The following is a 13,800-nucleotide window of genomic DNA, read 5'->3' as shown; positions in this document are numbered from 1 at the left end:
AAACAAGTGATGTCTTTGGGCATTTGCTTAGAAAACCCCTGTTTCTTGTGGTTTAATACAGTTGGTTATGTTCGTTTTGAGTATATAAGCATGTGATTTGTTTGTACTGTGGTGCTCACGGCACATAGGATGTATGGATGATTTAAAGGTATGGTTACACAGTTTCTTGAAACTGTAGCTAAACAAAAATTATTCCTTGTATTCCTTAATAAGTACTCTCTGGTGTTGGGGGATCTCGTCTCTTGACTTGAGATCAGAAAAAAAACAAATGGCTGCAAAACAAGTATAAAAAAACACAGCTATGCAATCTACAGATGCAGCCATTCAAAGTGCGCGGCACAAACACGTAATGCGGGCGTAATGCGGGCATATTTTTACCGGGAAATTTTAGTAGCTGAGCATAAAAAGAATAGGAGCAGAATGTGTGTTAAGGCCATAAACAATATTAATTTTGGAACATAAACATAGAGTATTACAGTATGTAAACTGTATATGGCTGGTCTCGTTACTTAAAAGAAAAATTACACACCAGTATTCCATTTCTCCCTAAACATTTTAAGCATCGAAGACTTTAACTAACGTGAAATAACATATGTATAAAAAGTGGTAGTTTTAACCTTTTCTGCGAATACGCTCGATACCGGAGCAAACAAGCATGCTTTTAGAATTTCATTAATAGAGAATATAATATGGAATCCCGTATCTAAAGAAATTAATAACGATATAATTATATTCATGTACTACAACACAATAGTACACGCTGTACAATGTCTCTTGACACGGTATGTGTAGGGTTGTTTCACCACTCCTCATGCGACCTTGTGAGAAGCGCTGTGGTCTAAGTGCTGGTCTGGTAAGTGAGAGGTCGGCTCTTCAAATCCAGCCCGTGCCATGACTTTTCTTTTAATAAACATTTCTTTGAAAAAATAAAATAGCAGTATTATGGACAATTAATTGACTTTTTATATTTCTAAATATCACAACATGTTTGAATCTAAGTCATTTTTTAATAACTATGAATAGTCACCATGCATGCTTACACAGATCCCTGGGTAAACTATCACAAAGCCTTAGAGAACTTAACATGTTTTTATCAACAAATTGTAAATACAAGGTTTACATTGGCGTTATTAATTTTTCACTTGAGTGTATGGAGGATTGTCATCTGTCACTGAGAGCAGACCCCCCCCCCCTTAGGCTGCGCAAATGATTTTTACATTTTTTATAAAGAAATGGAGGCTGTATGTGTTACAATATTAACATTTACTGTCAAACTTTAAATCAACAATTGATTTAAAGACGATCTGTCTTAGTGCAATGGAATACAATATTGTTGTTGTTATTGTTGTTTTTATCCAGTAGAGCGCTTTGAGAAGCCACCTTTAAAGGCGCTATATAAAGGCGCTGATTCCTATGGAATGTGTTTTTTTTCTTCTTTTTTTCAGCATGGAATAAACCTATTTCTTGATTGTTATGGTTTGTGTGAGAAGCCAGGGTATCAGCTTGTTCCCCCCTCCCGCCCCTCTCTGTGTACAGTAGAGCCTCTTGTCCTGACTGGTCGAGCTCACACAGCTGTGTCTGGAGAGAATCCAGGGTATCAGCTTCAACCACACGGCTGGGCAGCTTGTAACAGAAATAAAGTTCTTGCTCTATGCAGATGACCTGGTCCTGCTGTCACCCACAGAACAGGGTTAGCAGCAGAACTTGGCACTGCTGGAGGAGCACAGTTAGACCTGGGCGCTGACAGTCAATTTTGGATAAGACCAGAGTTATGGTTTTCCAGAAAAAAGCCAGACCTGACCTGTGCCGAAAAATAAATAAAAACCGGTCTGACAACTCTTAAGCATACTGTGGTTTCTGTTAACACAAGTTTATCAGTGAAAAGACAACGGGCATTCTCAGAGTAGAATTGTCGTGCTTTCCAATCAAAGACAGTCCCCCTTCCCCACACGGAAAGACAGACATATTTTCACTGCCTTTTTAGCTACAGGCTACAGCCGTGCGAAAAAGCTACAGGCATGCCAATCGTAATCGTTTTTTATTTTTAAATACATTTTGGCAAAGTCATGTTCCATAAAAGTACGGTAATTAAAAACCATCAATACTTTTGTTGGAGTTTAAATAAAGTTGATGTTTTCTCTTTTGGCTAGACTTGACTATTTAGCCATGAGATTATGTTTATGTCTATGTTTATTAATCTTCCTTGTGAGAATGATAATGTAGCCTTTGGCTACAAAACTAAAACCAAAACAAAAAATAAGATACTCTCTACAGACATTCACAACAACTACATATCAAAAAACATTTACATTTATTGTTAATTTATTACTTAAAATAAATACTTACTGAAAGTATATATATAGTATTACTGAAACAGCCCGTTAATAAAATTGTCGCAATTTTGTTCTCGTTTGGAAGTGTAGTGACAAACAAATGACAAAGTTCAGGTGTCTGTGAAGCAGAAGTCTCTTTATTCATATGCATATGGAAGTGTGGCTTGCAACCACCAGACTTAAAAAATAAGTAGCTGAAGATGGTCCTTTATACCTAAAACACAAAGAGTTACTATGACATATTCTAAACAAATGATGAAAAAGCAACACCTGCCAATTAATTATATCTAAATTGTAGACTAGACAACAGTTAGTTCTTTTCATATTCTGGGCATATAGCCAGCTTACCAAATATATGCCCTTATCTTACTGACCAAGGACAGGCAGCATCTTTATATACATTTGAGCACAAAGCCTACATCAAGCCACTAGACTGCATAGTTTGCAAAAAACATACAAAAACACAAAAATGATATTATTATCTCACTTCCCAGGCATCTCTCTTATCTCTTCATTCTTCAGTCCTCCCTTAGAACATTATTGCTCTACCAATTATGTTCTACCTCTAGATAAGAGATGTACAGATGCAGCCATTCAAAGTGTGTGGAACAGACACGTACCGGAGGTAATTGGCTACGGCGTCGCGCATCGTGACGCAAGATGACGCGGGGTACCGCGGTACATGATTGGTTGACCGACGGGCACTCGTGGTCCGTTGGTCTGACGTAGAAAGACTTACAGTAAACGTCTTTACTGTGCCCGTTGTAGATATTGAATTTTACCACTGAAGGGAAATCTTAGTAACTGAGCATAAAAAGAATAGGAGCATACTGTAACCCGTGTGAAGGCCATAAACGATATTAATTTTGGAACATAAACATACAGTATATGGCTGGTCTTGGTACTTTAAAGAAAAAAATACACACCAGTATTCCATTTCTCCCTAAACACTTTAAGCATCAAAGTCTTTAACTAAAGAGATACCGTAGTCAACAAGCATACTTTTAGAATTTGATTAAAAGGGAATATAATATGGAATCGCGTATCTAACGAAATTAATAACGATATAATTATATTCATGTACCGCAACACAAGAATAGTACACGCTGTACATTGTCTGTTGATAATGTTTCTGTAGTGCTTTTTCAGCAGTCTGCATGTGACCTTGCCGGTGGTGCTGTGTGTTAGGTTCCTGACTCCCATGTCACACGGTCTGTGATCGAATCCCACTAGAACTATGACTCTCTTTTTAACAAACATTTATTTGAAAAAATGAAACGTTTCCCTTGGTGAGAGATATAAATATATAATATATAAATAAATTAAATTTAACTAACATGTGAAATAGCGTGTGAAAAAGTGGTAGTTTTAAGCTTTTCTGCTAATATAATGTGGAATCGCGTATCTAAAGAATTTAAAACGATATGATTATATTCGTGTACTGCGACAGGGCTGTGTAGGGCTGTTTCGCCTTATGCATAATAATGTTCACCGCTCTGTCCAGCAAATTAATAATAAACTTTATTTTATATAGCGTTTTAAACGAATAAGTAATTAGATTGCTCATAAACCTAATCATTGCTTTTTCTTTTTATTTAGGCTCAGATTTCAACTATAGATCGTATTATTAATAACCATAATAACAACCAACCAACAAAAACAACCATATAAACATAATACCAACCAAAAACATAGATAATGACCACAATACAAAATCAAATATATCAAACCATTATACTTTCGCAAATTCCTCCAATTATCATAATCCCCTTATGCAAAACCAAACCCTCCTCCCATCCCAGTTTATCCTCTTTATCATAAACAAAATCCATCTCAATTTTCAACATAAAGCATTACACAAAACCAATACGTCAACACTCCATACTCAACAACGATAATTCACAAACAGCCAGAACATGTAACTCCACATTCCCAAACATACCTCATTTCCATAGCCCCGCCCCTTATGCAAAACCAACATCCCTCCCCTGTTCTCTCTCTCCCCTGGCGTTTGTAATCGTTTTTATTTTCAAAAAAATTTTAGCAAAGTCATGTATTTTAAAAATCTTAATATTTTTATATTTATGTCTTTATTTAGTGGTTTCATTAGTGACAAAGGCTAGTGACCTTTGTTTCATTAGTGACAAAGGCTAAAAGGGCTTTTATGTAAACCATGTTTGCTATTAATTCATTCAGGGCTAAAGTATGTTCATTGTCTTCAAATGAAAGAAGGGTTCCTTTCGCCGTGGTCGGGTTGAAATTAGTAGCTTGCCACGCCCGGACTGTTACACCAACGTATTAGCATGTTAAAGCGATTTCATTGAGGAGCCTCGCCTTTCTTAACTAGTACTGTACTTACTGGGTTTTTGGGGGGGGAGGTGTCTTTCGCTGGAAATCTCGCCTGCTTCTACTTTGAAAATACCTGTGAAACCGGTTTAATTCGTCACAGCCAGCACTCCTGCAGAGAGGGGGTTGTACTTGCAGTGTATACAGTAGATGTGAAAGCCAGAGCCGACCTCTACGCCGCCCACGTGTTATGCTCTTCCTTAATGTCTAAGCCGGAACACATCATTATATCTCATTTTGGATTTCATCAAAAAACAATCGTTTGCCCAGCCTAACAGTATTGTTGTTATTGTTTTTAACCTGTAAAGCGCTTTGAGGAGCCACCTTTAAAGGCGCCATATACAATAAAGTTCATTATTATTACTATTGTTAATTTGCTGGACAGAGGGGTGAACATTATTACACAGAAGACAAAGAAAGCGATTTACGTTGCATTGTGCATTGTGCTGCTGTAATACAGTTTTAAATGATTAAAAGTCTAAACAGTATCAGCTTTATTTGTGGGTTTTAAATAAAGGCGATTTAAACGCAATTTAAATCAATATAAATGTTTATTTTGTAACGCATAGGTGACTATTCATTGTTATTAAAATGACTTAAATTCGATCATGTTGTGATATTTAGAAATATAAATTTGTTTGGTGCGAGTGAGGTTTTATTTAATCTCTGACCAAGGGAAACGTTTCATTTTTTCGAAGAAATGTTTGTTAAAAAATAAAGTCATAGTTCCATGGGGTTCAATCACAGACCATGTGACATGGGAGTCAGGAAACTAACACACAGCGCCACCAGATTTGATAACACTATAAGAACGCTATAAAATAATGTGACTAGGCACAGAACAAGTTTATAGCACAGTACAATAATAAATGCTGACCATTACTTTAGAAGCATAAATTACCTTACACTCAATTTAAACACAAGCTGTCTTTCTGTATGAACCTCTAAGCTGGTTCATACAGAAAATGTAGAAATGCATTAGCCTGATTATGATTAAAAAACACATAATTAAACACGCGTTTGCGATTTAAATCAGAACATGATTTAAATCAATATAAATGTTTATATTGTAACGCATACTGTCCAGCCTCCATTTCTCTATAAAAATTTACTCTGTTGCACACACACACACAATAGAAGAAGGAACCGCTGTCAGAAAGGAAGAAGGTGACTATTCATTGTTATTAAAAATGACTTAGAATCGATCATGTTGCGATATTTTGAAATATAAAAGTCAATTGATTGTCCATAATATCGCTATTCTATTTTTTCGAAGAAATGTTTGTTAAAAGAAAAGTCCAGCACCAGCTGGATTCGAACACACAACCTGTGCGGTGTTAGTCACGCACCTAGACCAGTAGGCTACAAGACAACTCGCATTCACAGGGAGGCGAAACAGCCTTACACAGCCCTGTCGCAGTACACGAATATAATCATACCATTATTAAATTCTTTAGATACGCGATTCCATATTATATTCCCTTTTAATCAAATTCTAAAAGTATGCTTGTTGACTCCGGTATCACGTTAGTTAAAGACTTCGAAGCTTAATATGTTTAGGGAGAAATGGAATACTGGTGTATATTTTTTTCTTTAAAGTACCAAGACCAGCTATATACTGTATGTTTATGTTCCAAAATTAATATCGTTTATGGCCTTCACACGCGTTACAGTATGCTCCTATTCTTTTTATGCTCAGCTACTAAGATTTCCCTTCAGTGGTAAAATTCAATATCTACAATGGGCACAGTAAAGACATTTACAGTAAGTCTTTCTACAACAGACCAACGGACCACGAGTGCCCCTGTCGGTCAACCAATCACGAACCGCATCATCTTGCGTCATGATACGCGATACCGCAGCCAATTACCTGCGGTACCTGTCTGTACCGCGCTCTTTGAATGGCTGCATCTAGAAAATAATATTACGTAACCAAAATCCGCAATATGGAAACAGAACCTGTGTAATTGTTGACAGATGATGTACTCGTAACATTTTTACAAGACGAACTACAACATTTAAAAAATGACTTGTATGTACTTGATATCTCTAATCAGTCCACTGCACTACATTAAAACAAAATGAAAACTAGAAAGCCCTGGGCATACCGTTTCGCGCTTCTTATCAGTTGCTCAAAAGTAATTTGACTGTATGAAATGCATAATATAAACCTAGAAACATATACGTGAGCAGTATTTACGTAGTATCGGTGTTAAGACATACCTCTCAAATACTGTAAATCAAGTTAAAAATATCTCAAGACCGATTCTGGTCATAATGAAACCATGTTTCGTACCGAGACCAGCCATATACTGTATGTTTATGTTCCAAAATTAATATCGTTTATGGCCTTCACACATGTTGCAGTATGCTCCTATTCTTTTTATGCTCAGCTACTAAGATTTCCCTTCAGTGGTAAAATTCCATATGAATATTCAATACTTAAACGGGCACAGTTAAGACATTAAATATACATATACATACTGTATACAGTACAGTTTGCATACGGTAATATGTTTATTTTCCTTAATCAATCTCTTTTATGAGCATGTGAAAGGCATGGTAAATCGATTCTCAAAAATTACTGTACTTTGCATGATTGGAAAAAAATGCGTGATTGCGAAATGCTGTGGTGTTACTTTTACAAAGACAGTCAATGAAAAAAGAAATGTGGACCAGGGCAATACTTTGAGTTTACACTTACAGCTTGTCCAAGGTCATTCATTATTAATACTATTAGTAATATCTTTGTTAAAGACTTTGATGGCGACAGCTCAAACATGAGAGGTTGAGCTTTATTAGCTCCACCTTGCGGAAATTCCGGATACTATTATTTTGCTAGCGGTATTTACCGGTAACTCGCGGTATTTACCGGTAACTCGCGGTAGACTGCGTACAGCGTACTGGAAAATAATGCGGTATCGCCCGCGCATTTTGAATGGCTGCATCTGTAGAAACCTTTCCCAGGAAATCATTCTTGACCTATGTGTTCCCTTCATGGTGTACAAGTAGCACAGAAGCAGCAGCTTTAGTCCACATGTTTTTCAAGCAGGATATTAACAATATGATCATTATTAATAATACCAGACCCACAAATATGTATTGAACCAGAGACCCTCCCCATGTTCCTAGCACAGACTGTAGCCACGCACCAATGCCTCAATCATCTGGATTATAATTATGATATATTTTTATTGTTCTTCATCATAAACGTGCTGTGCTAAGTCATTAATGTGCTCAGAATTGTCTGGAATACAAGTACAGCTTAGTCTTCGCTCACCTAAACAGCTGTCTATCACCTTAATAGAGGATGGGCTAGAACTGTGATTATAACAGGAAGCATATGGTTCGTTTCATTCTAATACATTTGAATTACACTCAGACTAAAAGCAGAACTATTTACCCATGCCAATAAATCTTAATAATCACCTCTATCAAAGGGGATTATTCCCATGAGCATCTTTTATAGTATTACAAACCCAACGTGAGATCTGATTATTATTTGTGGCTTGTTGATAAAGTATTGATTCCATATCCCCATTTATCGAAGTAAAACTCCTCACACTTAACAGGCACACTGTCGGCCTCCCTCAGGAAGCTCAACAAACAGAAACAGTAACAATATAATAATTAATGTTCACTCAGTCTCTGATGCAGTGGCTCGGTGGCAGTGCGACGCGTAGATCCAGCGATCTCATCCTGTCACTCAGTCGGTAGTCAGTTGCACTTGATATGGTCCCTCCCCAGCAGGGTTGCAACATCTGACATGGGTATATCTTCCTCACCCACACCCACTTGGCAGGTATCAGGTCGTGTCTTCCCTCTACTGGAGGTCCCCAAACGTCCAGCACCTGTTCACCAGCCCCATGCACTGCTTCAATTAACAATCTACAATACTACAATAGAGAATTAGCAAATTCAATGATCCATTAGCCATATTTGGCCCTCCAGGAAGTTTTGTTGGTTGGCCCGTGATGATATCAAACAGGCTCTTTTACACAGTTCTGTTTGATCCAGCCTGCAGGCTACACAGGACCGCAGGCAGAGCATCTACCCACGATCTTCCTTTAGTTTGATGTTTCGTCGATCTTTCAGAGTTCTGTTCCTTCGTTCCACTGTTTCAGCAGACCGAGGGTAATCTCACCCCAAAAAATTCAGCCACAGCCTGACACACTTTCCCTGTGAAGTGCATCCCTTCATCATAATACAAGCGGCAGGGCAGTGCCCACCGAGGGCTTATCTTCATCATCAATTGTTTGATAGACACAGAGGCAGTGGCAGCAACACACTGGAAAAACAGGTTATATCAGCAGCCATATCACCCTGCAACTCACAACTGGCAACCCACTGAAGCTAAGCAGGTGTGAGCCTGGTCAGTACCTGGATGGGAGACCTCCTGGGAAAAACGAAGAGGTGTTAGTGGGGCCAGCAGGGGGAGCTCACCCTGCGGTCCATGTGGGTCCTAATGCCCCAGTATAGTGACGGGGACACTATACTGTAAACAGGTGCCGTCCTTCGGATGAGACGTAAAACCGAGGTCCTGACTCTCTGTGGTCATTAACAATCCCAGGGCATCTCTTGAAAAGAGTAGGGGTGTAACACTGGCGTTCTGGCCAAATTTCCCAATGGCCCTTACCAATCATGGCCTCTTAATAATCCCCCTCTATGAATTGTCTACATTACTCTGCTCTCCTCCCCACTGATAGCTGACGTGTGGTGAGCGTTCTGGCGCACTATGGCTGCAGTCGCATCATCCAGGTGGATGCTGCACATTGGTGGTGGTGGTGGAGGGGAGTCCCCATTATCTGTAAAGCACTTTGAGTGGAGTGTCCAGAAAAAGTGCTATATAAGTGTAAGCAATTATTATTATTATAATAAGAGCCAAGGTTTCCCTTTACAATTTGCCAGTGCATGAAAGGTTCCTCAGGAGCAGGCCTTTTGAGCTGTTGCACCCACACCTGAACTGTAGTTGAGTTCCTTCGATAAGCATCACATCGAGATACCACATAAGTGGCTACTGCTTCAAACCAGGTCCCCACCCAGTTTTGGGTAACCGGCATACCATTTGACTCACACCTGGGTGTCCGACAGAGTGCATTTGTCAGGCTACAAAGGGCATTAGGCTGTGAGGGCATGCGGGGCGTCCAGTGTGCTGGCAACACCACACCCAATCATCATGCAGCCCCACATTCTTTTCTAACCATGTCCTTTTCTCTGCTTTAGAGGCCTCAGCATAAATGTCCTGTAGCTCTCCCCTTTTCACCAACAGAGGTTTCACAGGGGTCTAAGACTCCTGCTCTACCAGGACTGCTCACCTGACAGCTGCATCTGCAAAGTTGTTCCCTGGAGTTACTGGAAACATTTCTTTATTATGTGATTTACACTACCACAGCTACTTTAGTCAGTAGCTGCAAAGCTTCTAACAGTTCAGAGACAAACCCAGCATTCTTAACTGGAGTCCCTGCAGCGTTGAGGAAATCCCTATTCCTCCACCGCCATCCAAAATTGTGGCATACACCAAATGTATATATATACAGTCTATAAAAATCGATACAATTTTCCATTTAGCATATTTACAAGTTTCAATTAAATCTTTTCATTCGGTCTGCTGGTTCTACTCCAGATTATTCACAGTTTATACAGCCAGGCAGGTAGCCTGCACAACACATAAACACGGCCCCGTGGCCACCGCATCGAGGGGTCCTGAATAATAACCCACCAGACAATGCCTACCTCCATGCTCCTGCACCAGCACAACAGCTCACAACCCATTTCTTTCACTTACATACAGATATCTGAGGGAATCCAGCCTGCAAGAAAGCTTGTTTCAAAACATTAAAAAACGGTTTCTGCTGCAGGGGTCAAGGCAATTTTTTCTGCAATACCTCCCTTTAGCCAGTTCATCACCAGGCGAGCTTGTTCTGAGAAGGAATTCACCCTGGCTTTATCATGTAGTTGGTTTTATACCCTTTATTCCGTCCAACGATCTAATACTTGGAGAAGCCTGGCCTTATGGATTCCCTCATTAGGTAAAACAATCACAATATCACATAGCTCTATTGAGGTAGTTCACATAAATGCTATTTCAGACAGAAATTCCTTATAAATGCTGCAGGGCATCCTACCCCAATAGTTCTGGGGTGTCCCCCACCCACATCAGAAGTTGAAATTGTACATCTTTTCCCAAGCATACTGTGAAAGCTTGTACTGTACTGTATATGCTTTGAACACAACCCTTGCCCCCCTTCTCCTGTAGCCTCCTGTTACCCATTAGAAAACTTTTGTAGTGATTCAGCCGTTCAGGGACGCCAAATATGTAACGTTGCCATAGCCAAAATGTAATGTAGTTGCTCTCTGAAGGCACCAGTTCTGTAGGGTTTGGGCATTTACTGAGACAATTATTAATTGTAGCAGTAAATCACAAAGTTGATTCTTTTGATGGCTTTAGAGTCCAACCATGCGACATAACTCAAACAACGCACACACACAGGTACTAATACACGAGGATACATTTATTAATACATAGAATATGCATGTAAACCTAACAGATCTTATCGAAAGGGTTATCAGAATACAAAAGATATATATTCAATCAGTTACGAAGTGTTACATATATCAAGAGGACATACGTTCAGTATATCATTCATTAAGACCGTTTCATAAATGAACTTGGTTATAACTTCTACATTAGATACTCGAAACAAGTACATAACTCGTAGGAATTAAATTGATATCAACTGGTTGGGATAACAATTGAATTCTTGAGCTGTAATGCATTGAAGTTGAATACTCATCCAATCTTTGGGGATTCAGATCTCCTGCGGGCACAAAGAAACAGTTGCAGGCTGTTGCTGTCCAATCCGCGCTCTCTGGCTCGGTGCCAGGCTGTGCTGTGCGGCTTGCGACGGTGCGCTGCTGATGCTCACTGACCGGCTAGTTAGTGTTGGCTTTAACTAGCAAAGTTTGTGCACAGGAGAAAAGATGACTGTGGGTCCCAGCAAGTCAGGAAGAGGACCGGTTCGTTCCTAATGAAGAGCTAGTTCTGAATAGTGATTCAGCTGTCCACAGTTCCGACCTGTTCACGAGGCCTGCTGCTGGTTACTCTCTGGCAACCTCCACTCTAGACTCTTAGAACAAAGGAAAGTTCTGGCACTCGGACACACTGGCCGTTCCGTGGTTGTCCGGGCTGAGTCTCAGGATGGTCAGGAAGCGCTGCGAGAATGTCCTGCCCTTGGGAGCCTTCTGCTCCTGGGCCGTCCTGCCCTGGAATTCTCCTTTGAATTCCCTTTAGAACAGTCCACAGAATCCTCTCCAGAATCCCTTCTGAATCTTGTTGAATCTCTGTGTTGCCTGTTTTTACCTGGAGGAACTTCAGCTCATTGATTGGCTGAAAGTTCCATGGGCATCAGAGTCCCACGTGGGTTACTCGGCCCTACCAGTCCCTGATTGGTTGATCAAGGTGAGATATGAGTCACTTAGTCCTGACACTTAGTAATGCAGTCCAGATGTCCAACTGGCACTCCCTAGACAGATAGGCGCCAATGGGTGACCATTGATCTTGATAGCCAGGCTTAGCTAAGTGCATCCCCCTTTGGGAGCTGTCCTTATCAAAAGAAAACATCTTGCATGAATGGTTTCTCTGTGGGTGCACCACAGAGATGAACAGAGAAATGGGGCCTCATTTGGGAAGCTCAGAAACACTTAATTCTGCCTTATTAATAAGCCTCACCGCTACACTTTATATCACATCTTTATGCTGTTTTAGTCTAAAAACAGGACAGCTGTGCTCCTGTGTCCCCCAGTTACTGCACACTGTAAGATTATTTCACTTTTATTTAAATCCTGAGATAAATTTAGGAAGGCTACAAAGGGGCTTACTAGATTAAATCTATTATTTCATGTTACAGCTTCTGACATGTTCTTTAAATGTGAAAGCAATCCTCTTTCTTATAATTTCTCCAAAAAATGCAGGTTTTTTTTGTAATTGCGCACCAGCTTATTAGTGGTTTTATCTTTGGGGTTTTGTCCCCCTTTTCCCCAGGGCTAGTTAACACCCCCCCCATCTGGATATGCCCAATCAGAAGATTTATCCCATTCCTCATTATTTTCTTGAAGGGATCTTATATCTCATTATAATATTAAAGTTGCACTATAATTGCTCCTTTTTCTCCTCCTTGGGAGTCTTTTTACCTCCCATTTGCAGCGCTTGCACCTCTGCATACATGCTTCGAGGGTTATTAAATCAAATCTGTCTCCGCTCTCCATAATATCAGGAAAGCATAGTTGTACATTCTTGGCAACATCAGGTTTTAACCCACTCAAGTAAATTTGTTTTATTACTATGTAAGTATCTTCATTCACTTCATTTTCATCGTCTAACCCCGAGTATACTATCCATAAAGTTATAAACCTTTCCGTAAAATCTGAAACATCCTCATTTTCTTCTGCTGACATGCTGTTACTTTTCTCCAATCAGTTTTCGGTGGGTAATGCTCTTTCAAAAATCTCCACACTAATTCCCACCCTTCTCCCAGATTCTATCTTAAGGCATTCTATTTCTACTTTTGCTTTTTCTTTTTCTGCATATATAACTTAATTTCGTTCATCCATTGGTTTTAGCTTTTCCGTCAGGGGTTTTGCATCTCATCCCATTCCGTTTTCTCTATGATATTGTGTTGAATTCTCAAATATTTCGTATTATTTTTATCCCAATGTTCATACATTTTTCTACATTCCTGTTCAGACTAAATTCCATCTGACAGTCCATATTTCTTTTAAAGTTTCACTTTGCTTTAATCTAATTTCTTTTTTTTTACACCCAGTCAGACACCTCCACTAATTTTTCTTCACACCAAACCATTTTCTATCCTCTGCGACCACCCATGTGTTCAGCAACCTTTATGTTAATTACAGTATCACACGAACAAAGTTATTTTCCTTTAGCTTTATCTTACCAAGTTACAGTCCCCGGCTCCACTACACGTACAGCTCAGGTTACCACACTAACAGGGGAATGCTATTTCTCAACAATTCCTCTATCTCGACCCCACCGTCCTCTGCCAGTATCTTTCAACTGGGAGACTACATCCAGTATCTTTCAACTGGGAAAACACGTCCAGTA

The 13,800-nt window shown here is 39.6% G+C and overlaps 1 protein-coding gene and 1 long non-coding RNA gene across 5 annotated transcripts in view; one reads left to right on the top strand and one right to left on the bottom strand.

Annotated features, from left to right (window-relative positions):
• The window catches only part of tmprss15 (transmembrane serine protease 15), a 299,749-nt gene that overhangs the window by 78,912 nt on the left and 207,037 nt on the right, over nt 1–13,800 (top strand). The window lies entirely within an intron of this gene.
• LOC148658489 (uncharacterized) lies at nt 7,439–13,683 on the bottom strand. Of its 2 annotated transcripts, XR_015940087.1 has the most exons (4): nt 13,634–13,683; nt 8,734–8,967; nt 8,294–8,575; nt 7,439–8,243 (listed from the first exon to the last, which is right to left on the bottom strand). It is a non-coding gene; the product is annotated as an uncharacterized LOC148658489 (long non-coding RNA). The 2 variants fall into 2 exon arrangements; XR_015940086.1 differs by having other exon boundaries at nt 8,294–8,967.

This window comes from Lepisosteus platostomus, chromosome 7, assembly GCF_059453375.1.
Source record: "Lepisosteus platostomus isolate fLepPlt1 chromosome 7, fLepPlt1.hap1, whole genome shotgun sequence".
In the NCBI taxonomy this organism is placed as follows: domain Eukaryota; kingdom Metazoa; phylum Chordata; class Actinopteri; order Semionotiformes; family Lepisosteidae; genus Lepisosteus; species Lepisosteus platostomus.
The sequence above is the reverse complement of the archived record's forward strand: the minus strand, read 5'-3'. Positions and strand labels throughout refer to the sequence as shown.